Source organism: Indicator indicator, chromosome 23 (genome assembly GCF_027791375.1).
Source record: "Indicator indicator isolate 239-I01 chromosome 23, UM_Iind_1.1, whole genome shotgun sequence".
NCBI lineage: Eukaryota > Metazoa > Chordata > Aves > Piciformes > Indicatoridae > Indicator > Indicator indicator.
The window spans coordinates 17,469,050-17,495,364 of record NC_072032.1 but is presented as its reverse complement, the minus strand read 5'-3'; positions in this window follow the sequence as shown (position 1 = coordinate 17,495,364).

Genomic DNA, 26,315 nt, shown 5'->3' with positions numbered 1-26,315 from the left:
TGGAAACTTATCCAGTTCCTCATGCAACTGCACGTAACACCATTCTTGGCCTGGAGAGACAAATCCTGTGGAGACACGGAACTCCAGAGAGGATTGAGTCGGACAACGGAACTCATTTCAAGAACAATCTTGTAAAAAACTGGGCCAAAGAGCACGGCATCGAGTGGATATTCCACATTCCCTACTATGCACCAGCTGCAGGGAAGATCGAACGCTACAACGGTTTGCTGAAAACCACTCTCAAAGCCATGGGGGGTGGATCTTTGAAAAACTGGGAGAAACATTTAGCACAAGCAACCTGGTTGGTGAATAGTAGAGGTTCAGTGAATCGAGCTGGACCTGCCCAATCAGATTTGTTGCGAAAGGAAGAAGGTGATAGAGTTCCTGTTATCAGAGAAAAGAATCTGTTAGGCAAAACTGTTTGGGTATTTTCTCCTTCAGGAGAGGCCAAACCTATCCGAGGGGTGGTTTCTGCTGAAGGTCCTGGTCACACCTATTGGGTGATGCAAGAAAATGGTGAAATTCAGTGTATTCCACAAAGAAATCTAACTTTGGCTGAGAGAGGTTAAATTCAGAGTGTTGCGCAGATACAGCATCGCACCCAAGAGGAGAGTCCATGAGATCTACGGTGCACAAACCCTGAGAGCCCTGAGTCACCTGAGAGTCCCTGTTCCTTTCTTTGCTCCATCTGCAAGGAAACAAGCTGTTTGCTGTTTTTCCTGTGATTTGACTCTTTTGAATCGTCTACATCCGAGATAGCCGGAATGGACTATGGTCTTTATTCACCTGTTGTTGTAGATATTATTTTAGATTAGATAAATGATAGTAGCAGCCAATGGAATTGTTTAGAAGGGGTGGACGGCGATGGTTTGAAACTGTCTTTTTAATTTTTCCTTGCAAAGTTCAGAACAGAGAAAGTGAAAGAATGTAAATAAGTCACTATTGGGTATAAGAAAGCAAAATAACGATTGTTCTAAACACTTCCATTGGATAGATAGAAATGTTTAAGAACTATTACCCAAAACAAAGTAGGCACTCTGCACATTCTGCGTTCGGCAGTGGGGGCAGTTGCTGGGCTGTCTGGCTGCTGTTTCTCTTCTCTTCTGACTGAAGATAACACACTGACCTTGGCAGCTAAGTTAACAACTTTCTGCTTAACTAACTCTGCTTCTCTGTCCAGGGGGGTCTGGGGGGGAAGCTCCTGGGAGAGGGAGGCCCCTTTGGGAGGGTCCCCTTGGGGGGAAGCAAAGGGAGATCGATTGTGCTTTTTCTGTTGATTGTATATATTTGTGAATGTTGTGAATTTTGTATATTTGTACATATTCATTGCATTTCATTGTAGATTTTAGACTCTGCTTGTAAATACAGCTTTTCATTTGCTTCCAGACTGGGCTAGCCTGGTTATTGTTGGTGGGGGGGGGGAATTTCAGCTCACACCGACACAACAAGGATGATACATGCATAGATACTGTATAGGAACAGTTGCTTTTACATGGTATCACACCTTTGATACAATAGCTGAGTAAGTTGAATTAGTATGAAAACCTAAATAAATGGAGCTGTTCTTTTGTTCCAAAATTTGTGTCATAAACATAAATCTTCCTTTTCCACTTATCCTGGCTTTTGCCCTGAAAAGCAACTTCTTCGAAGTCAGAAAAAGTGGCAATTTAATTGTCCTAGTCCAAGCTTGTCTTAGTTGAATGTAGGCACTGGACTGTAAAACTTCATTCTACTTTTCTAGACATTGTAATTTGTATCTACATCTTTCAACTCTTTATTTTTTGTTTGTTTGTTCATTTATTATTTCTATTAAAATTTGCAAAAAATGCTGAGTTAACTCTAGACATTCTTTTTGAAAAAACAAAATTGCATTTGATAAAATTGCTACATTTTTTCAGGGAAAACTTCACTGTTAGTAGTTTAAGGGTGCAAATGATATCATGGAGCTATATTCATTCTGATTTCACTCCTTCTTGAACCAGACACATTAAGAAGAAAGTGTTTGCATTCTTTAGCATATACTTACATATGGTTTGCTGGTGCTGCTGCCCAGAGCCAAAGCCAACATCCCAATCTGTGCAAAGAACAGGAGGGCAGTCAGTGGGTGGGCTTGAAGCATGAAACAGAAGGAGGGAGAGGAAGTGAGCAGGGGAGAGACTGTGTACGTATGTCCAGAGGAGTTAAGTAGTTAGAGCATCCGTTAGGGAGAGGAAGGATCAAGACTCATCTGCTTTCTTAAATTCAGCTCTACCAGATCCTCAGTGGTCAAGTTACTTGGTTACTCTGTCCTTTCCAAAAGTCTTTTCCTAGAGATGTTCTATTATGAATAAATAAAAGATATCTATCCCTTGGAGCAGGGCTATTCCATTCCTGTTAATTAACCAGCATTCTCTATGTTCTCCCTGGGTTTGTTTCTCTGGTAACTACATGAAGTGGGACTGCACCAGTGGGACAGGTGGGGATTTTAATACTAATTGACCAAAGGGATGGAGAATGTTAATTAACATTCTTGCTCTTAATAGGGGCAAAGCATGGCTACAGGATATGTCTTACCCCCAGGATCCTAGGAGAGCACACTTGATAAGAATTAGGTGCTCAAATCCAGGTGAGTCAGCCACTTTGGCTCCTGGAGCTTGTCCTCTCCTCTGAACCTCCATTTTAATTGGTAAAGCAGCTGTCTCTTGCTCCAGAAGTGCTGTCAGCTCCCACAGGCTCCTAAATCAGGAATGGAGATGGTATTAGATGGCAATCATCTATGAAGAAGATGTTTCAATGACTAAGTTACTTTAAGGATTTATTCATAGCCTTTACTGCAATCAGTGGGAAATGCACAGCTAGATTCCTCTGCAAGCCAGCCCTTAGCAGTTTCAATGGGAAAGGAATGTCTGGGCATCATCTGTGTTATTAAATTCTATTTTTGATGTATTCAGAGATTTTATAGTTTTGCAAAAACATGTGGCAAACATGGAATTTATTGCTCATAGTTCAGGAAATGTGTCATAGTACAGGATGGACTGAACATAAAAGATAGCTGTTTTGCTTTTGCTTTTCAAATGTTAACAACTATATGGCAACGGTCTGTAAAACCTAAATAGGTCAATAAATAATTCCAGTGATAGCATATTGAATTTCAATAGTCAGTGAAAAGCAGCACTTTGAAAATGCTGAATTCTGCTTTTCTAATGCCTAAGTCTGTGTTACTTTACCATAAACACTCAACTTTAGCAATTATCATCAAGCCTTTATTCATCAAGTTTCTAATTTTAACAAATTTAATTAACTGCAGTAGTGAATTGTTGATATGATACCTATTCTTTATTCCTTGAGTTATAGAAGTAAAAATTTCTGCAGAGAATGTTTTGGATAAACCTAAGGAATAGAAGTGGAAAAAAAACCCCAGTATTTGTTACACACTTGGCTCATAGAGCTGAAGGTCCTCTGATGTTTGAGTTATCTGACACCCAGAAAGATGGCATCATCCAGCTCGGCTCTCCCAGCTTGCCTGAGTGGTAGGGTTTGCTGTAGGACCTTAGCTGTGGTTAGTTGGTTACATGGTGAGCCCCTCGATGCTGTAGTGCTGAAGGTTGCAGCACCTACCCATGCCAGCCTGCCATCCATGACACCTGAGGTGCAAGATTCTGAGCTGTGAGAGTCAGACAGCAAACATATGTTCCCCGAAGGGACAGAAGGCTTCCAAACCTGAGGTGGGAATCACAGGCAGCTTGCCAGGATACAGTGCCTGAAAAAAATCCATCATTGCAAAGCACTGACTTTAGAAGTTGACCAAAAATATTAATGGCAGACTGCTGAAAATCAGTTTGTATGACAAAAATACTGAATAAAAGAGAAGCATAAGTTTACAAATGTAACAGAAAGAAGCCCAGCACCAAAATTCTTCTTAAAGGATGTAAAACTCATTAGTAGATGAATAGCCAATTGGTGTTAAATCTTCAAGCTTTTGCTGTTAAGGTGCGAGAAAGTGAGGACGCTTCTGCCCTGCAGGTAAGGACCTCAGCAATGACAGATGTTCAGCTGCAGAGGATTGCTGCTGCAGGGCATGTAGATCTTTGTTATCTACTCATTAATACTTTAATATCCAAACATTAATGCAGGCTGCATTGTTATAAACAAGGCAAGTGAATGTATTCCCAGGCAGTCTAGACCTAAGTGCATTAACGTATGTTGTAGCATTAGCTAAACCAGCCTGATGTTGTAGTGTGGTCAGTCCTGTCTGCATTGCTTCATTCCTTTTTTAATCTTGATGTTTTTTTCTTCTCTTCTGACCTAACTTTGTCAAACAGACTTACTTTCTAAAATGCCCTACAAATGTACAAACATCTATCAGCATCACTGTATCTCCTCAAACATGCTCCTCCTTTATTTCTGCCTTATTCATTACGTCAGGATCAATATATGGTTTTCACTTTTTTTTAACTGATGTTTGTACAACACCTAGTCTAGCAGGGGTTTGGTCTCTTAGGTGCAGTAACCCAGTAGGATATATGAAGTAGACAGGTGTAATTTAAGACCCTGGCCAATGAGAAATGAAAAGGGAAGCTGAGCAAAGATAGAAAAAACACTGCTACCATCTAAGGCCATCAGAATTAGATAGCAGACCAAGCACTGGGCCAGGTCAACAGAGGGTGTACCCACCAGTTCCAGTTGTGTTCATATTAAGCACGAAATATAGAGCTCTAGATGGTACCTGAAGAGGTACCAGATGAACCCGGTGGAGGGAAGTGTTTGCTGTGAGCCACAATGGGAACATGTTTCTAGAAACAGGTTTGTAGTGAAAACCCAGAACCCATTATCGTTTGTAATATGGGCATAATGCCCAGCAAGGCTCCTATGTCTCATGTGTCTGTTGGCAGGCTGGAAATCAAAGGGCAATAATTTCTACAGGTAAACAACCTGGTACATGTAATACTGAGCCTAAAATCTACAGTTTCCTATCAGGACTAAATTACCCAGTGACTTTATACAGCTTCCTTCCCGTTCACAAAGGCTTAAATTAATCTGCCATGCAATTGCTCCTCATATCATGTTCTTTCTCATTCCTGCATAGCATTGTCTGCTCTGTATAAATCACATGTACTAACTCTTCCTGGCTTGTGGAATTCAGTGCAATTTGTCTAGCTTGGTCTGGTTGTTCTCACTGTGGTTCATCCCATTCCCTGCCACCCTCCCTGCCCTCTCAGCCTGCCTGATTTTACAGTAACACTTTGATGGTTTTGTGACCTAAGCATGAACAGTGTGGAATGCGTCTGGGAGCTGTATTTCACTGCCTGTATTTTAATCCCAATGCAGTAATTTAATAAAAATATTGGGTTCAACTTCTAGGTATATAATAAATTTAAATATATTTTTATGTCATCAATACGCTACTAAAATCATTGTCATCCATTGGGAATTAATTATGGATGTGGAAAGTAGCAAATACAGAGGAACTATTTAGTGTTGCAAAAAAATATACCAGCCCAATGGCTTAATGCAGCAACTTTTGCAATATAACAACCATACATTTTCTGCATGCAGGAGGTATGCTGATAAAACAGAAAGCTTAGTAACTTCCACTGCTGGAAGCTGCAGGATCACACATTGTGATCCCTGTAACTGTACTAGACACTATATCCTCCTGACTGAACATGTCCAGCTGGAAAATTAGGATTTTTTTTTCCCCTTGCATGCTGTTTACACAAGAGTATTCACATTCTTGGCAGTAACTTTTGTCTGTGAAAGTGGGGTATATTATTTGCTGATTTTCAGCTAGATATTTACACATTATTGAAGCATTAATACCTAATTATATGTTTCAGCAAACAATTAAGTTTTTGTTTCACAGTGCAAATATTTATACCATTCCATTTATCTTTGTAGCTCTTCCTTACTTCTATCTATATATACATTCAGTTAGGTTGATGGCAAAATGTGAATTCAACCTGCACCTCACGTGCGTTGGAATTGCATGTCACCTCTGTCTCTATTTTACAAGCCTCCTTTGCTCCTTTGTTGGTTTTTTTGGTGGGTTTTGGTGGTGTGGGTTTTTTTTGTGTGTTTTTTTTTTGTTTGTTTGTATTAGCATGTAGTTAGGACTCAGGTAAGGAAAGGAACAAGTGCCTATTCCGATCCTGCCTGCTGCTTGGATATGCCTCTTGAAGTGACACTGCTTGTTCCCATAGGATGCCCCAGATAAGTCGGCAGTGCTCAGCAGTCAGTGGCACTAACAGCTCCCCCTCACTGATGCAGTAAGGGCTCTTGTTCTCCCTCACAAACAAAGCAGGCAGTGCCAAAGGCTCAGTTCCCCATTAGTAGGTTGCTATACCATGCCTGTGTTTCTGTGTTGATGCAGTTTGTAGGCCATTGCTCCTGCATTCAGACTTTCTTGCTTTGGGAACTTGAAGTAGCTTTGAGTTCTATCAGAACGGATCCCTTCTGCTCTGCCAAATCTCTACTGCACCAGTCTGGTCAAGCTGTTGGTTTTGTTTGCTCTCAGGCACATTTGCTCAGGTTGTTAACGCTTTGTAAAAAGCTCAAATATCAAATTTCACCATCTTCACATTTCACTTCCTACGAATAAAATTCATATTGTCCTTATAGTCCAAACTACCCAAGTGCATGGCCTCTGGATTTGCTGTTTATTTAGGATCTAGACTGGGGAATTTCAGACCATTTCAATTCCAGGTTTTGAAATATATTTTTGGTATAATTTTTGGATTATTCCTGTTTATCAAATCTTAACTCTGAATATCAGAATCCTTCTCCTGTGGATAAGGGTAGTTATTTCCAACCTAATTTCAAATGGACTTTAAAAATTCAACCTTTTTAGTTCTTTAGGTTTGATTGTGCGTGGCTTGAGGATTATCGCTTCTGAGTTTTAATGTCTATTTTTGAATGCTGGTTTGGGGTCAATGGTTAGAAACTCTCAGTATCATTTTTAGTGCTGAAATATCCTTTTGATTTACATGTCTGAAGCGACAAAACCTTTTATTGTTATCATTTTTGAAAAATTGCCGAGATACAGCCAAATCTTTCACTGCTTGCTGCACTGAGCTGGTTCTTGCCTTGGTGTCATGTACTGTAGAATTCATTATTGTAATGCCTTGTTTACTTACATTTCTTTCTGGTGATAATAGGCTTTTCAGCCCTCAGCATCCAAGGCCTTTGTCCACAGAGGAAAAGAAAAGAAAAATCAGGCAAAACATCAAGCTCTTTCATCAAGCTTTTCAAATCTGATTTCAAAAGTTTGCTGTTAACCATTTCAGTGTCACAACAGGGGAACAAAGAACTTCACAATAAAAGATCTGGAATCAGAGGTACTTCTACAGGGAAACAGCTTTTGTTCATAAAGCTGTTTAGATGGAAAGCATATTTTCCAAGGCGTATATTCCCCTTGCAGGAGTGAGGGCCGCCTAACTTCAAACACACCCTCCAGTGCCTTTCTTTCAGTAAGGCCATAAAGTAACACAGTAGCATCCTTGCTATTGGCATTCAGTGTACGGGCATTAAACCAGCAAAGGACCGGATTTACCTACAGATCTACACCTCTCTAAATGCATCAATTTCCTTGTGCACTTCCTTTAAGCATGGCAGCCAAGGCTAATGGGATTCAAGAAGCTGTTCAAAATTTCTCATCCTTTCTTTTTAAAACCAAAATATTGCCTGGCAAATAGCTGGCATTGTTAAACACATTCTGTTTTATGAAAAATGTTTTTCCACTTTATAAAATAGAGAGTGTTCGTAAAATGTTATTTTTTACCATACCATGTTTTTGTGTGACTATTAAAACAGCAAGTAAATTTTCTTTGCCACCAAAACCCCCCTGCAGGTCAGAAAGTACACGTGTGCTTCCTAGCAAGCTTCTGTTTTTCAGATTAATTTTTAAAGCTTTTAATTTTTTAATACTAACTTCACTGCTGCTATAGTTCCTCAGGCTTTCCTATTTTAATACCCGCTTCATGATGCCTTTAACTTTGCTATGCCTTCCCAGTTTGATATTTTCAATGCCTGGCTCAAGAAAATGCTTTAGAAATTTTTTCTGCCAGTCATTTGGTTATTCAAAGGGCATTCAAAGGACAAGGCAAGTAGAAAAGTTGTCTGTCCCACCTTGGACTCCCATTCATGTTTTCCCTGAGAAGATGTACTCATCACCTGAGCACTGCTCCTTTGGGCTCGTGATGCAGTGGTAGTTCAAAGGGAAGGAGCAAGAGACCACATACAGCAAATCAGAGTTCATCATCTAACCGCAAGTCCAGAGTTTTCTGACTGCTTGGTAAGTGGCTTTGTAACCATGAGCTCTTCAGGCCTGTATCCAATATCTTTAGTAACTGGTTCAACCACTCCTGTTATGAGACCTTATGACTTTGCCAAATACAGAGCAGTTAGGCTGAAATTTTCTATGTCTTGTTTCTGCCCTGGGGTAGTACTTTTTATAGAGCTTGGGAAGCAGTATTTCAGGTGGCTTTTCCAAAGGTAAGACAGATTTCTGACTGTTCCAGAGTTAAGACTCAGAAATAAATTATTTTTTCTAGAGTTAAAATTCTGCTTTTTAAAAGAGTCTCACACTGTAACAATCATGCTCATATTTATAGCAGAACTGAAAATCTGCCCAAGGATTTGGTGCCAGTGATGGTCCTCTTTTTTCTTTTCAAGCTCATGAAAAATCTTCTGTGTTTTCTTTTGTCCTAGTAAGACACATCAGTCTTGTGACTAATTGTCAGAAAATTTCATCTGAATTGAGCAGGCTCCATCTTCTTACAGCTCCTCTCTGCCCACTACAGCCTTCTGTACCTGAGCCATCCCTGAAATGTGTTAGAGATGGGCTGCTCAGTCTTGCCAGGTTCACTACAGCTCTATTGAAAGCATTTGCTGAGTGGAAAACAGCAGCACTTTTTGATACCGGCCAGTAAGGAGGAGAATCTGAGATAAAATGTGTTTAGAAATGTCTGCTTTAATGAGGGCATGCTGCAAGCACATCCATCTGTAAAGCTGAACTTTAGTATCCAGGTAATAATTGTGCTGTCAGTTTGGCATCTATCTTATGGTCAGCACTATGGCACTAAAATAATTAAGAAATATTAAAGTGTCTTAAGATCCTCCATTTGAAATGCTGCATTAGAAACAGAGTTCTCCTAAGTAATTTTTACTTACAACGTTGGCACATGAGGATAAGTTGCTTTTCCTTTAAAGCTCTTGGAGCCCAGTGAAGTCTCCACATTCTGTGCATTCCTGTGGGTTTTGAATTGCACTTACTGGGTGAACATATGAAGACATAAAAATGCTTTACCCCTTCCATAAATTATTCACACCAATAGGCCACTCCTGAGGCTCCTGCACAGGCTGGAGAGGGTGGGGAGCAACACATGGACAGACTGACATCCTTAAGTGCTTTAGCATGAATCATTTTCCGGAGGTGTTACGACAGCCACCGAGAAACCCTCAACTTAGTCTCCAACTAGAGTATGGTCAAAAAGATCCTTCTGAGCTGATGAAGTAGAAACAACACTTCAGCCTTCGTTAGCAGGCCTAAAGATGAGTGAGAGCATTAAAAGTTAGAACTGATCACACAAGTGAGAAATGTTAGAAATGATTCCGAGCCTGCAACAAGGAGCTTGCAGAAAGTATTACAGCAGGGTTGAGACTGTGGCTTACAAAACAACAAATTCATCTGACAAAGAGGAAGAGAGAGAGAGAAAGAGAGGGTGGGCACATGAAGGGAAGGCATGAAAGTTCTGTAGAGTGAGGATGCTGTGTCCCCATGCTTCAGATCAGCTCAAGCACGCAGCAGAGGCATGCAGGCTAGATGGGAGAGTATCAAGCAGAATGCAGGCAGCTGCTTTTCAGGTTACATAGGAAAGTCTTGACTATATTTTTTTTCCTCCCATGTTTAATTTTGTGATGACAGCAGCCCCCAATTCAAGAAAGTGCAACCTTTTATGGCTGTCAGTGGGATTTACACACATATGTAAGTGGTTTGTTGAATTAGGGCCAATGGCACTGATGATATCAGTATGTGAGAACCAGAGTGTAGGACTATGATAGAATCATGAACCCAAACCCACCTGCAAAAAGTAGTTGAAAGTTTCATCTTGGCACCCACAGGCAAGGCAAGGCTGATATATGAGATTTTAAGTGAAAACACTGAGGAGGTTTTTAATTGCTTTGATTAATTTTTTAAAAAAAACTTTATATTTTATGTCTTTTTTTTTTTTTACTCATGTATTTAAAACTAATAACAGTGTTATTTAAATCTTTTTTTCTTACCCCAGAAGCTGTACAACATAAAGCTAAAACAATTATTTTTCCCATTAGGAAATATTTTTTGGGGGGGATGAAAAAAAGCAGTGTGTTAAACTTAGAAGGAAAAAAGACACAGAACTTCAAATGTTCAGTCAGAATGAGAGGAAAAGCCCTCAGAAGTGAAGATCCATTACAGAGGCAGATCAATCTAAAGTAAAAGGTCAATGCACTTGTGTAGTATCTAAGGACTGCTGTGGGATCTGGATGTTTCCTTTTCATAGTTTCATGTTTGCTTGTCTTAAAATCAGACCAAAAATGGTTGAATTTTCTTACCTCTATGTACCAATATATCCTCATTAGAAATCAGTTAGCTCTGACAATTCCCATTGGTGCCATGGTTGATAAACTGAATGCCAATCAGTATCATAAAAACAGTGAAATATAATTTCTTGTTGTTCAAAGTGATGATCAACTAATCAGCAGTAAATTTAATCAGAACATATTAACATCAATCAAGCATATTAGTTCTTGTAAAATATAGTAACTGGTGCCATCTGGCAAGTCCTGGGTGCTGAAACAATTGCAGACCGTGTGCACATTTAAGTATATGGTTTACACATACATGTGCAAGCACTTAAACCTATAAAATGTAAGATTTCCATGAATAAAGGAGTTAGTAGTAAATGTCTGTTGCTTGACAGCCTATGATGTCTAATACCTACAGTGTGCTTTACTGTTAGTGGAGTCAAGAGACTCTTAAAATCAATGCCAGTTTTTCTGCATGTCCTATTCAGACAAAAAAAAAATCTCTTCTTCCGGCTGGCAATAAGTAAACATGGGAAAAAATGGACCTAACAGACACAGTCCCTGATTGCCTTTCATTACTTACTCAAAACTGTAAGGAGGAGGTAAAGTGGAGCCCCTCACCTGCTTTAGAGTCTGCCCAGCAGTGGGAAATCAACCAGGTATAGGATGTCCTTCTGGAGAAGAGCCTGGCAGCATGAGCCTGGCAGCATTTCAGAGCAGGGACCCTGGTTACAATGCAAATAGCTTCCAGGGCAGCTCTCAAGTTTGTGTTGGCCTGTTTTCATGCTAGCCATCAAAACTCCAGCTATGTGACGAAGAAATTCAGCTCAAGTGTACAGGATATGTTGGAATTGATTCATTCCTGTGGTAGAAATAGAGACTTCTTTATTCAGGTCCTGACCTTTAAGATGCATATATTGGCAATGTTTAATTCTGCACTGCACATGTTTGTGGTAATGATTGAAGATCTGAAGAAGGATTCTGAAGAGTATTTATTTGATATTAAGAGAAGCATTTTAATTGATCTTTAAACAGACCACAAGTGTACATCAGAGCAGTGTACATCTGTTCAGGGTTAGTTTCCACAGCTGAATGAGTATTTTATAGTAAATAACCTAGTTAATTGATTTAACCGTTCTCTGTTTGCATATATTCTGAAGATGCTTTATCATTTTCTTGGATTAGTTGAAATTACTCTTTCAATATGTTCTCTGAAGATCACCTGTAGATTGTTTACATTTGAAAGACTTTCTATTCAAAACTAGAAATGTAAGATCTTTCTGAGTATCAGTTGCCACATGTCATTATTTCTATTCACAAATTAGGAGAGATTTCTGATGAAACTGCTCTGAGCTGCAAGTTTAAATCCACTTTGTGAATAGTGTCATTATTCTTCAACACTCCTGCCCACAGACTCATCTGTGGGAATATTCAAAGAAAGTAAACAGAAAGAAGACAAACAGCCAAGACTCATGCACTGTTTTACTTGACTGAATATTCTTAGAAAATATTTAGAAGTATTGGCTCTGTTATTAGTTACATAAATATTCATACAAATCTGTCTATCAGATTGCCTCCCTGAAATTACTCAGGCTTTTTTAGGAACTTGGAGAGAAAAGTCTCTTAAAAATATATTTCTGCACATTTTCCAGAAGTATAATAGACTGGATATGGCCTTATAAATTACAGGCTTTCCCCTACTCATCTAGTCATAGGGCCAAATCTCAGTTAACTTTAATGGGATTTTGGCTAAGTGAGGTTGGAGGAAGGGCAGCAGAATTTAGCCTGTGATTTATTCTGCTTTCAGAAATTGCTCAGTGAAAAAAAAAAATACAGGAATGGTACTTATGTAGTACAGTTGCATGTAATTTATTTTCTGCATAACCCACATGAAATTTAATAAGATATATAAAAGTCACATTTTTGACTGAAGTTTTACAAATTCTAGCTCTAGTGAAAATAACTACTGGCTTCTCATATAAGTTGATCAAGCAAGGTAAAAAAGTGGAAAAGATCTACTCATTGCAGTGTGGTTTAGTTGATTATTTTTATTTTTTAAAGGGGGAATTGTGTTTTATAAAACATGCTAACATGTGATAGACATTGGGAAATGTGGTGTAGCTGTGTTCTCAGTGGGGATGAAAAATGAGAATGCTCTGGCAGGGAGATAGGGTTCAAACTCCAGGGCCAGGAGTTGCATTAGTCTCCAGGATAAAAAGACTGATTTTCATTAAAGACAGTGGTACTCATAGCCTTAAATTAAAAATAATAATAAAAAAAAAAGAAAAAAAAAAAGGTTTTGTAGATTTAGGAGCTTCCTTTTTTGAATATCATAAGTTGGAACAAGCTCCATAAAAATAAAGCTTTTGTAAGCTATCAGCTTTGGTAACTTTCCATAGAATTTTATACACACTTGAGTGTGTCTGGTGATCACATAACCATGATAAGGTAGCGGTGAAACCCTCATGTACTCAATTCAGACAGCTGTGTGGCAAAAAAATGGAATTCAGTGAACAACACTGTTTATGGAGTTACTGAGAGAAATCTTACGCAAAGCAGAACAAAACAAAAAAGCAAAACAGAGAGCCACTTACATCTGCTGGGGATTTCATTCAGCCTGCCAGTCACAGAGGCTTTCTGTGCACCTAAAGAGTTTGGCATCCTTTGCGAAAGAAATTGATTCAGAATTGCCAATTCTATCTATAACTTCAATTAGGTTCAGTAGTGATTCTTCTTATAGAATGTGTATTCTGGTTACAGACCCAGGGGTGATAAACCACCAAGCCAAATCCCCAAAATGCCCTAAATTGCTAGCAGTTCAGTAAAACCTGTCTGTATAGCCACAGGGCTCATATGTGCTCTAGCCCAGCAGCGAGAGACACTGGGTTTACATTTTGTGCAAGGAGGACTCACATTAGACAATAGGAATAGAGTGCCTGGGGCATTTTCAGTGCTGGAGGTCTGTAAGAAGGAACTAGATAAACATTTGTCAGAAATGCAATAGATACGGCTAATCCTACCTTGCTGCAGATGGTTGGACCCCCAACAGCTTTCCCAGCCTTATGATTTAAAAGGCAAAGCTGTGTATACAAAGGTGCAGCTTAAGTCAGAGGCATATGTTCATTAAACAATGATCCAAACCTCTGCACTGTTATAGTCTAGTTTAATTGTTCAGTTTTAAAATGTGACTTAAACCATATATTCCCCTATAAGTAAATGCAAAGATAATCATGGATCCTCTTTTTCTTTTTTTTTTTTTTGAACAGAGATGCCATTGCCTTATGCTCAGAGGTCTACACTAAACATTTAGAATTCCACTAAGGGTAAAATCTTTCCCTTGCATGCAGTGTTCTCAGAAATGAGGTCAGGCATTTCTCAATCCCTGGCAAGAAAACTTTCTGACTCATTACTCCACCACAAAGCATCCAGAATTTCCCCCTAGGTTCCAGTCAAATTGTTCAAATGCTTTGGAAAAATCTATCTTTGACATCCCAAGAAAGAGAATACAGGAATGAAAGGATTAGAGTCCTCTTAGATTTGAAGTGGAATGTCCTGCAGTTTCCATGTATTATTAGTTATTAATTCATGCAATGGATTTCAGAAGCACTGAAGCACTTGATAGAATTACAAATTCTACTGTAAAAATACAGATGTGGAAGTCCCATTGTTATAGGCACTGCTGACATGTGAACAGTTTCTATGGTGGACCCAGAAATCATCACAAATCATCACTGATTTGACGTGAGGATGACTGAGTTCTCCCTGCGTGATTGCTGGGCACTATTAAATCCCACAGTTTCTTGGCCCTGGGTTTAGGACATCAGGTGTTCACTTCAGGCACTTTGAAGGCCTCCTGCATTTTCATTTCATGAATGTTCCTATTTGCTTATGTCCTGAAACCAATGCAGCTCATCCATGCCTGCTGAGCAGTACCTGGTCTTCCAGGGTGCTTGGTGTCCTTTTATGAAGAATGAGAAGCATCTCTTTCACCTCTCTTGTGACGAGCCAAGATCTGAGCTGGGCCTGGCCAGTGCAAACCTGCTGATGCATTCTCACTCCATCCCTCCTGCCACACTCAGACGGACACTTTGGATGGGATCCCTGAAAGTCCTCTGGGCCAGACCCTGCTCAGAGTGGGTTCAGCCATAAGTCTCCTCTTGTGCTTTTCCCAGGAGTCTGGTTTAAATACTGGCCCTGTCCACTTTGTCTGCTTTCAATTTTTGGTTGCTAATGCACTGTTGATAAAAAGACTCCTTAAAGACTTCTGTGGCTGGGAGCGAAACAGAGTCTCCCCCAGTCACACCCAAGACAGCAGGTAACTAACGCTGCTGTCCATAAGTCTTTGGAGCACCTATGTGCTCCAAGAACAGCTCACAGGAGAGCATCAGAGAGGGTGGTGGGGAAGAAACATAAACGACAACACTGAATTCATATTCCTACATCATGTATCCTTCACAATCAAAGAGGGGGAAATGAGCTAAGCGAGGGCCACTCTCACTATGTTGGTAACGTACCCCTCAATAAAACAGCAACACTAGAGAAAAATAATAAGCATGTAACATTTTTGTTTGTGAGACAGCAGGCAAAATGTCCTGCCCTGTGAGATGCTACAAAACAGCTGCAAGGCAAGACAAGTGTCAAGGAGAAGCTTTTCCTGAGAAGGGAAGCTCTTGTCTTTGTACACAGCTGACCACCATCTCCCATCCTGTCTCCTCTGAATTGATCCTATAAACTCTAACACTGTCTTTGGTACTCGAAGGACAAAGATAAAATGTTTATAGGATCCCCAGATGGTTCTGGACACCACACAAGCATCTTCAGAAGTGTTAATACACCTAAAAACTGATATTTCTTTTTAACCTTTAAGTAAGGAAATAAATATACTAAATCCATTAGACCTAGATCCATTTGTGATCTTAAAAATGCTAAATTATGCTGACACAACTACCTGTTTCCAAGCTGTCTCTCAGAAGGCATGACTGAGAAGAAATGCAGCACCGCTCGATCTTCTTGCACAAACCTTGCCCTGGAATGGGGAGCCCGATGTCTGAAGGGCTTCAGGGTGGTTGAACACCATTTCATACATGCACCCTCCCACGCTGCAAAGCTCAAGCACTCCCTATCTACCCTTGTTAGTGCCACTTCCAACAACTACAGCATGCAGTCTTGTCAGGAAATTTCCTTCTCTTTGACAGAAAGAAAGCTTTTCTACCCCATTTATTCCATACTGGAAAGCAGTAACAGAAAATCATTTATTTAGTGCATGATTATACACTAAGGGTGAGTGGTAACTGGCTGCTTTAGTGAAGGCAAAGTGTCACCTTAATATATTATATTCTAATATTTGTAATTTGATTTAATATTTAATATTTTCCTCTTGTGCTTAGATAAGAATTCTGCAAGCCTTTTCAGTCATCTCCCACACTTCAGCTCCTTGACTACTGTGTGCCCTGTCCCTCATGGCACTTACTCAAACATTAGGAAAATATTGACATGGTGTCATTACCCTGTTTGTGCAAGGGTCTCATCTGCTGTTGACACATCTGCTCCTCTGATCAGCTGTAAGAGCACTGCTGTATCATACAATCAAGAACAGGCATTCACGAGCCTGACCTGGTAGCTTTCAAGTATGCACAGCTCCCATGGATTGAAGCGCAGAAGTTTTATATGTTTAAGGGCAGCAGGATCAGAACCGTTCAAGAAGATGAGCCCTGCCTGCATTCATGGAGGACAAAGTGAAAACTCTTGACCTTCAAATAGAGCTTCACTTACTGGTACTTCCTGCACCATGATTTCTCATCCCTTTTTGGCTTTATATACCCAGTGATTATCCCAATTAAGAAAGTGCTTGACTTTGTTTTCATTGTGGGTAGCAGAGACCCATTTTTTTTTCAGCACCCTACTCAGTGATTCCTGGGAACTCAATCCCTTCCAGGTTTCCAGGATCAGGCCCTAACTGATCTCATTTCAGGAAATCTTGAGACCAGAGAAACTGTCCTTCTGCCAGAAAATGAGGCCATAGATTTTATTGCTGAGACCAAAAAGATTAGACTCAGCCTGCAGAGCTCCCTGATCAGTTAAAGATGTGCCTCTTCGAGACACTGCTATCTTTAAGCAGCATTAATGTTTCCCTCCTTTTTTCTGCTCTTCAGGTATTACCAACCAAGCCTGGTATATATTTGCTTTCTCTTTCTGAAAGAGCTTTCTTCCTTATTTAAAATTGTTGACAAATCTGCCCATCATCCCTTACTAATACAGAGCTGCACTTACCTGAGCAATGGATTAAGGTAGAAACTTCGGGGGGGGGGTGTGGGGGTGTTGGGGTTCTTGGGTTTTTGAGAGGGCTAAATATGCTAATAGAAAAGTCTCTCTTCCCTAATGAAGAGAGCTTCACCTCTAACTTACTTCTGGTGAGAGACTGAATTCTTTCAGCTCTTCCCCCATATCGAGACTAGGTTCATAAGTTTTGCAATGTTGAGACACACTAAGGGAGGAAACGGGCCAATAAGGATGAAGGAGCATCTGACAACAGACTTGCATCTCCTGTACTGAGCAAGGCCTTTCTGGAGGCTGAATTTTATTCTGATAGGGTGTATGTGTAATTTAGACTGCTCAGCTCTTAGGACAAACAGGGAGCAACTTCCAGCACTTGGGCTCATCTCGCTGTCAGCACTGGTCAGGTACTTTGTTGCTGCGTTTTAAGAAGAAAAACTATCATAAGAATGATTTCAGGGCATGAAGGTTAGATTTGGACATGAAATTTTTCAAAGCTTTGGAGTATATGAAGTGAAAAATATGCTTCTGCCTCCTGTGGAGGTGAGGAAAGAGAGCAGTTCAAATGCAGACCTCAGTTTTCCTCATGTCCTGGCATGGTCAGGGATCTGAGTTTTCATTTAGCCCCACATATGTCTGTTCAGCTGCTCTTTCCTCTCCTGGGCAAGGGAGAAAGGGAATGTTTGAAGGGGAGAGGAATTTTTTTCATTAACAAATGTGGGGATTTGAATTTTTTTTTTTTTTAAGCACCCCAGACTTAGGAAATGAATGGAGGAAACAGTCATTATGACATCTTGTCATTTCTGCTCTGCCTTTCCTCCAGCTCTCCTAGGCTGTAGTGACATGCAGCTATCTGCAGATCTGTACGGTTTGAATCATCTCACACATTGCTGAGGTGAAACCTGGTAACTATTTAACAGCACCACTGCAACACTATGGAACATTTTAAGACAGGAAATTAAGAATACCTGAGCCAACTAAAGCCACAGGGGGAAGTTTAGATAGACAGAATTTAATTACCCATGTTGGAAGTTGGCCAGGACAGCAAAACTTACGCCCCAACCCTCCTGTAAAGTGCCATCAGACCTTTAGTACTAACAATTGGTAAAAACATCAGCTTTAGATCAGCTCCAAACAAGAACAGCATTAAGAGTCATCTAAGACCTGCTGGGGTGTTCATTTACTTGTGACTGACAGGGAAGGGTACAACAAACTGAATCACTCAAACCATCTGTGGCACAGCAAGAACAATGCCCTTCCTAACAGCACTGGAGGCTTTTCTTCTCTAGGGATAGTTTGATATTTTTAGGAGAATTCATTGTATTTTCAGAAATCATTGGTTGACTTGGTACAAAACCCAAAGATATTTCATGATCTCAGAAGTCAAAACAAATTTGCGCTCCCCTTGCAGAGCCCTAAGATGTACTTCAGTGCTCAGCCACTTGCTTATTACCATTTGCAGCATGGAAAAGTGTTACTCACTATAGTGAATAACAGTGTGTTGACTTTAAAGGGCAGATTAAAGCCTGTAAGTCTATACTGTTTCACTTCTCACATTATCTTTCTAAAGAAAGCTGTATACTATTTAACATTGATTTGTGGTGAAGATGAAAAACCTGTGGGCTATCTTTTCTAGAAGAGGAGGATTTCTACAAATCATGGTTCTCAAAATTCCTTAGGCTGAGGAACGATATCAGCCCTGAAAAGCAGGGGTTCATTATTCACGTTGTGTTACTCTGTTGACACAATTCCCTAACAGACTGGGACATGAAATGTCCCACTTTGATACTTCAACCTACAGTCACTGCTTTCACCTTCTCTAAACTGTAAACACTTCTGTGTCTGAGCTCCTGTTTTAAAACATCCTTTGAGCAGTATATTCATATAAAAAAAGAGAATCTGGGTTAGCTGTGGGCCACCAGCAATTTATCAAGCAGTATTAGTTATGTCTGTGGGATATTTTTCATTATCTGAGGATTATTAATAAAGACACTATATATGTAGTGATTATTCCTTGACTAATAATTGAGATAATATTGATATGAAGCCTAGTTTCATTAACACCTTAGTAAAGAAGCTATGATGTGAAGGGTATTTTTCCCTCCAATTTGTAATAAAAAAATGTTGAATAGTAAAATCAGACTCTATTTACAACGGAGGTTGTGGACTTCAGGAGTTGTCAGAGCCAGCTGCAGGGCTGCTGGGAGCCAGACTCTTTTTGATCTTCATATTGAATTGTTTCCTTTGATCACCTAGACAATAGATCATAAAAGAACAGAGCTTTTACTCATATCTCCCTAAATTTGCAGGTAAATAATGAGATGGTCTGAACTGAGGCTGGAATGTAAGATTTTTAACAAACAATTCTCCCCTTTGAAGTAGACTTAGTAAAATTAGCATATAAATAAGCAATGCTGCTACATAAGGACATGTGGCTGAAGAAGAAGGATAATTGGACTGAGTGGGTTGGTTTCTAAATGAGGTCATTTGCTAAATGACCAGCAGTTAGAATACAGGTGTGTTCTTTTGTCAGTCAGAGATGAGATTTGAACAATGTGGTAGCTCAAGATGGAGACCCCTGGCCAGTATGGGCAAGGACTGGAGCTTTGTAGCTGTCCTGGTGAGCCCAAAGTTGGCTGGGAGGCAGAGCAGACATAGACCATGCCTGTGTGGGAGAAGGTATCCTAAGTGATGCTGTAAGTCAGGCTGTTGTCCACTGCACCCATATCTGTCTCATCTTCAAATACGCAATGCTATTGAATACATTCATCCATTAATCTCTTCAGAGCTCTATTTGCCTGCCTGTGAAGAAGGATCATTATGCTGGAATACCTGCACCAGTGGCTGCTGTTAGGGGCTGCATAGGCTGAACTCACTTGAGCTTGAAAAGCCAGAACAAAGAGTTTGTATGGTGGTAGCTGGTTAACATTTGAGTCTTTTTGAGTTTCACGGTTTTTCATTTCACCAAAATCAGCAGAATTACCTACCTCATTACAGGGTACCTTGGACTTTCCTCTCTCTCCCTCTCTGGCTGGGACAGCCTCCCTGGCACCAAAATGACCTTGTCCTTCCATGGCAGAGACAGAAGGCTGGAACTCTCAGCAGTGGTGCTTCCTAATTTACTAAAAGAAAAAGAAATTAAGTAATAGGTTTTTGAGTCAGCTATCATCCAAAATTTCTTAGTGTGCTTGAAAGAATCATGCTCAGTTCCCTGGGACTTGTTTCTTTATTAACTCTAACAAAACCCAAACTTAGACTGACAGGAGACAGTAGTTGGAAGCAATCCCAGTGGCACCTGAATAGCCAGCAGCAGAGTTTTTTCTGTGTTTCCTGGTTTGGAGGATTGCAGAGAGCATCAGCATCCTGTGGATCCTCTGGACCAGGTACTACTTAGATCATTTTTGCCCTTCCACAGGAGATGAGGTCACCTTCCCTTCAGTATAACGCTCAGTATAACAAGGCAGGCTGAGCACTGAATCCAGCTCTTCTACCTCTTGAGTGAATGTTAAGGGTACCATGTATATAAATGACATTGCAGTCTCTTGTGAATGCAACCTGAAGAAAAGAAGTTCTGTACCTCAGATTTTCCACCATCATAATTCTCCTCTCCTGTCCTCGGAGACCTGTTGGGACCGGACTGTGTGGTATTGCTGAGTGCACCATCCCTGCTGCACTTTCTGCAAGACCTTTCACTCACTGCTGGACAGCAATCAGAGGCTTTTTCAGGAGGTGAAGATGGGCACAGTGGGCTGCATCAGTGAACAGGTAAGAGTCAAGTACCTGCTCTGATGTGCATGTCTGAAGCAAGAGTGGAATTTGAGGAGGTTTTTCAGAAGTGCTTGAATTTGGGGAGCCCTGGGTGGGTTTGGAGAAGAATTCGTCCAGAACAATCAAAAGAAGAATTAAACTTTACAAAGAGATGTGTGGAAGGGCAGAGGCTGAGAATTCTCCAGCTCTGATCATGTTCATGAGAAGAACTGAAGGATGTGAAAGATGATAATGGCTGGGTTTGGAAATATGAGCTTTGGCTCAGGAGAGAGGGAGAGCTGGGGCAAAGGCTCAGCAGAGAAGCTATGGACACCAAAGAAAATTGATTTCCTGAACACTTCTGACTTAGATGTTGAATCTGAGGCCAGAGAGTCTCCTGTCCCTTTTGCTCTTCCTTCCTTTTCTTCTTTTACTGCTGCAGCAGGAGTAGCCCAGCCCAACTAAACACAGCTGATTTGTTTCCAAAAAATGGCTATGAACTTTTCCTGCACTTGTGGTTTTTCTGTCCTCACTTCTTATATTTATTAGTTCAAAATGATTCACCAAAAGTTGACCTGAATTCTTAAACTAGTTTTCTCCTAGCAAATAAACTCTTCACTAAAAACACATGTGCCTGCCACTACAGTAAACATATGCAGTCTGTTTGCTTGCTGTTTGGCTGATTGCTGGCCCCTTCCCAGCAGTGCAGAAGAGATGGAAGGCATTAAGAAAAGCCTTGAATATTTCTGGCTGAATAGTCTGCAAAAGGATAGGATTGATAGGAATGAAATCCTAGCACTGTTAAGTGGCACTTGGAAGATTTTGCTACAAAGTTTATATTAAATAAAAAGTTTTTAAAATTCAGTTGGAAGCCACACAAATAAAAACCATGCACAGCACTCTGAAATCATAGTCTGCCTCCTTAAATGCATGGGATTTAAAAAAAAAAAAAAGAAGAAAAGGGATCATATAGGCAATGCACTTAAATGGTTCAGCTCAGTATGGAATAACCTCATGAATATACATTCCAGATCTGATCTCTCCATCACATGGAGGAAAGGGGCAGACAGAACTGTAGATACTAAGGCACAGCATCTGCTAAGACTTGGCCTCTGCTCTAGCAGAACCCACATCCCCACTGAGCTTGTGCAGGGTGGCATCCAAGCCAGCCTTGCATGCTGAGCTGTGAAGGGTGCGGGCAGAAGGGGCAGGCAACAGGATCACTTTTGTGAAAGCTGGAAGGTGGCAGAGAAGCTGAATGTGGACCTGCTGTTCACCAGCCTCCTCGGGGCTCTCGACTAGGCTGCTGGGTGTGTTCAAAGGGGTTCAATAGCAAACAGGGTAAGGAGGCAGAGAGCAGCCATGGCTTCCAAAAGGGCTGACCTGTGCTCTGCCAACAGCCTGGTTTGGAGTCACCAACGAGAAGAATTTTATCAGGTTCTGCCTGCCCCTAGGCTGATGCAGCAGCATTAGATAAAGGTGGTATTGTCTCTAACTTTTTGCCCAGCCCAAAGAGCAGGCTGGTGGCTCAGGCAGGTGTCAGGGCAGAAGTGGGAGGTTCCACGCAGTGGGGTTTAAATCAGGTGACACCAGCTCTTGGGGCTTCCCTAGAACTGAAAATAGATCTCAAAGGATGAGGAAGAGTGGAGTAGAAGAAGAGCTTTCTTTTTCTGTATGAAGGGACTTGTTTGGTGGTACAGGGAGGGAAATGTGTCACTAGGAAATAGGAATAATCATCAAGGAAAGATGGGAAACAGAAAAATCACAGGCTGAAAGGGGCTTAATAGGAAAACAACTGGGGATTTGAAAAATTACCAGAAAAGTGATATTCTCAAGAGTGCAAGCAATATAACAGGCTCCACTGAAAATGAGGTTAGTTTTGGAAATTAACATTACACCTGCCTACTTCCAACAATCCTTGTCCATTTTAAAATGGAGCTTGAGATACCTGCTATAAATAATCAAATACATTATAACCTGGACACATCCTCTACATCGAATAATCCTGCCATAAGAGCTGAGAATAAAGGAATTTTCTGGATGACTAGCACTTAGGAAATTGTTCCCTGGTGGGTTATTTGCAGCCTATTCTCTACTTCAGTAGGAGTTTATGTTGAATAACTCACAGCTGTGGAAATACCTGCACAATGGAATTTAATACCACTAATAAAGGGATCCAAATTGGCACAGCTCCACTCAAGACTCACTAATGTAAAGACATACCAGTGTCTTGGGTCATGTAAAAGGCTGAGTGGCTTCAGTGCAGAGCTGTAGATGCTCAGGCAGAGGAGTGGTATCTGCTGCTGAAGGATGGCATTTCATGAGACAGGCAGCCCTGTGCTGCCAGAGCAGTGTGCTCCATGCTCCTGCCCTACTTCCTGTCTGATTCCCATGAGGCACCATGGATGTGCTACAAAGCCAGCTAAGCTCTGAAGCTCGTTGTACAGAAAGTAGAGTCCTCAACATTGTCCTTTTCTGGGCATGTTAGGAAAGCAGGGTTTTAAGGGACAACAAAAAGGGTGAAGGACTCAGCCCTGCTTGCTGCACCATATAGACAGCACAAAAAAGCCACACAGGTACAGGCAGCCACACTGCAGTCAGGGCTGTTCACTTCTGGGCACATTTACAGCACCAGGTGTCTGAAGAGCACCCTGAGATCTGGAAAGCCAGAGTTAACTCTTTATGATGTTTTTGGGTGACTCTCCTGGATTAGTCTGTTTTCAAGTGCTGAAGTGAATTAGGGAAGGGAGGAGAGGAGAAAGATGGAATAACTGATGCTTTGGGTGATCTATATCATTCCTATGTCCTTCAGGCTGCCTCTCTGCAACATTTACAAGCATATTGCTGTAGAGAGTTGGGCAGGACATGAGCTGTGTAATTCATTCTGCAGCGTTATGGCTTTGTCAGGAGCCTTGAGAAGGGAACCTTGTCAACCCACCCCTGGCTAGAGCAGAGCTGCTTGTGTTTGATATTTGGCTTGTAGCTCCAGCATTATTTTATCAGCCTGTTAATCAGTTAAAGGAGACTGTTGCAGTTAAGAAACCAGAACAGTTTGGGTGCAGCCCTGCATTATCACAGATGACTACAAAATAAATAACAATACCATGAATAAAAAATTAAATCAAATAGATTTTCCATTTCTTTTTTGAGTTTTGACCTTGCAGCTCTGTGCCCACCCTGGTACCTAGCAGTACCTGCATGAGGCCCATCTCTGGAATGTTTCCTTCATTACTGATTGCAATTTTCTTCCCCAGTGTATGGACTTTTCTTGGAAACTGCCCTCTTGTAGATTGCTACTTTCTGGTGTCAGACTGTTTGAAGGCAATTGCTATACAAATCACTCCTTCCTTCCCCAACGGTTCCCCTCCCCACTTGAGAGCTGGCTCTGCTGCAGGTCTCACAATAAAATCATAGGACTTGACAATCCTGTTTCCATTTTAAAAGCCCACATCCCACTATTACATGGTCTTGAGCTTAAAAATGTGGCCTACCTATGGAGTGCCATTGTTCAATCACTCATTATAAACTGGCTATTAGTATTATTTTCTCCCCACCTCACAGGAATGCAGGTGGCACCTGCAGTAAAGCCAGAGCCTGTTGCATTCAATTTGTGAGTTAGACCCTTCTCAAGGGAAAACAAAAAAAGGAGAGATATTTAAAAATAATACATTTGCTGGGCTGATTTAGGTTGTATTTTTCTGAGCCTTTAGGCTGAAATAACAGCAAAACTTGGAAGTCTGCTAAACAAAGCCAGCTTGAACCCCTCTGTTGCTGCAACACAAGCAGAGGAGATAGCTACGATACACAAAAGTGAAACTGCATTGCTCCTACAGAGCTCAGGAGCCACAGTAAATGTTCTGGATCACTGTCTAGGGACACCTTAGCTATGAGCCCAGCTCCTATAAACTGAGCTTCTGTAGCAGTTCACACCTGATTCACATTGGAGGAGCTGGTGATTTAAGCACAGAGACAGTCATAGAGCTACTGAAAAACCTGTAAGAAAAGATAGCTGTTTCAGTTGCTCACCTTTTGTTATCACCCTTTGGAACATGAGTTTAGCCTGGAGGGCAGACTTCAAAGAAGACAGCTGAAAAGTCCCTTTCAAAATGGAGTTTGCAGTGAAAGACAGACACAAGCCCCAGTATCCATCACAGATCCTAAATCTCACACCTTCTGTCTGCTGAATTTGATCTCTCTTGGCAAGCCAGGAGCAACCCACCTTGGTTTTGATAGGTTTGTGTGGAGTACAAGCAAGTCCTGCATTTTGTTTTACACACAGCTGAGGAGAAGATGGAAAATTAAAAACTTTGGGCAAAAAGGCAAATAAATTTTCATAAGCCATCAAAGAGAGATGAAAAAAATGAAAATTGAATGGAAAAAACCCCATCAGCCCAGCATCTGAAGGCACCAAACAGTTCTTAAAAGCCTTTCCAGTACTCAGACCCCCAAGAGATCACTCAGGGAGGATGAAACTTTATGTGATGAAATGAGAGTTGCAGTCAAATGTGATAAGGAGTGTTAAATGCCTGCTTCATATCAAGCATTTGCTAAATGTCCTCTAATGCACTTACAGAGGAGACACCAGCCTTATACATTAGAGCTGCTCCTGCAAAATTGTACATGGCATCTCAGATGAATTCAGAGATGTTGCGACAGAGCTATTAATTAAACTGGGCCAATACACAACTTGAGGATCTCCAGAGATCAGACAGACTTCTTTTTAGCATAATATAAAATACAGCTCACACACACACAAACACACACAGACTGTTCTGCATGCCACCTTCCAACTGGTAAGCCCTTGGACACCTAATAAGTATTTATATCAGAGTACAAATTAAACAACAGGAAAAATTCCCACTCTCACAAAATCCCTACAGTCACATACAGAAAAAAAAACCAACCTGAAGAATTTAGGACTCTAGCTAAAGGATCCTAAATGTGGATCTCCTGCAGCCGTGGAGACACACTGGGTGGGCATTTATCTGGGTTCAGCTGAAGCACATTCCACTGCTAATGTGCAGTAATAGCATTCAGCACTGGAGTTATTGGGGGTGCTTTTAGTAATTCACCCAACCTGAAGCTTATCCCCCACATTCTGCTCCCTGTAAAGTCAATGGAAGCACAATCAGGAGTTTCCTGGGGAGCTGGAGTGCTTGTGTTCTGTTGTGGCTGGATGCTTGTATAACGTTTTGGCTTCTGTATGCACAAGTGTATTATTCTCTGATGTCATCTTTAGTCCATAATGGTGTATTGAAATGTGCTTATGGATTAAGACTGCCCATAGACCTGTTAAAATTATTTCTTGATGTTGGGGATGTAGTTCTTTTATTTCAGAAGTGACTCACAGGGTCACGGAAGAAATGCTTCTAAACGGAGATTGCTCCATCACTGTTCCTCCTAAAGCCTCTCCCTTTGAGAGGACTGGCACTAGTCACTGTCAAAATAATATGCTAAATTAGAACAGATTTTATTGCTGGAATGTTCAGCGAACATTTGTATTTTCTCATGAAACACAGCAACATGGTCCACAAATTTAGAGACTTCCATAAGTGACTCTTTATCTAAAGGTACCATCTGCCATTCTGCAATGCTGGGGTGCCACCAGACTTCCTACAAAAAGAGTAATGATATCCCAGTGTAACATCAGTTCTATGGGATGTTAAATATTCAGTAGCTCTTCTTACATAGTAGAAGATTCAGGCTTTAGCCTTGTATAAAAATATGCTGTCAAAAAACTAGCAAACCATACA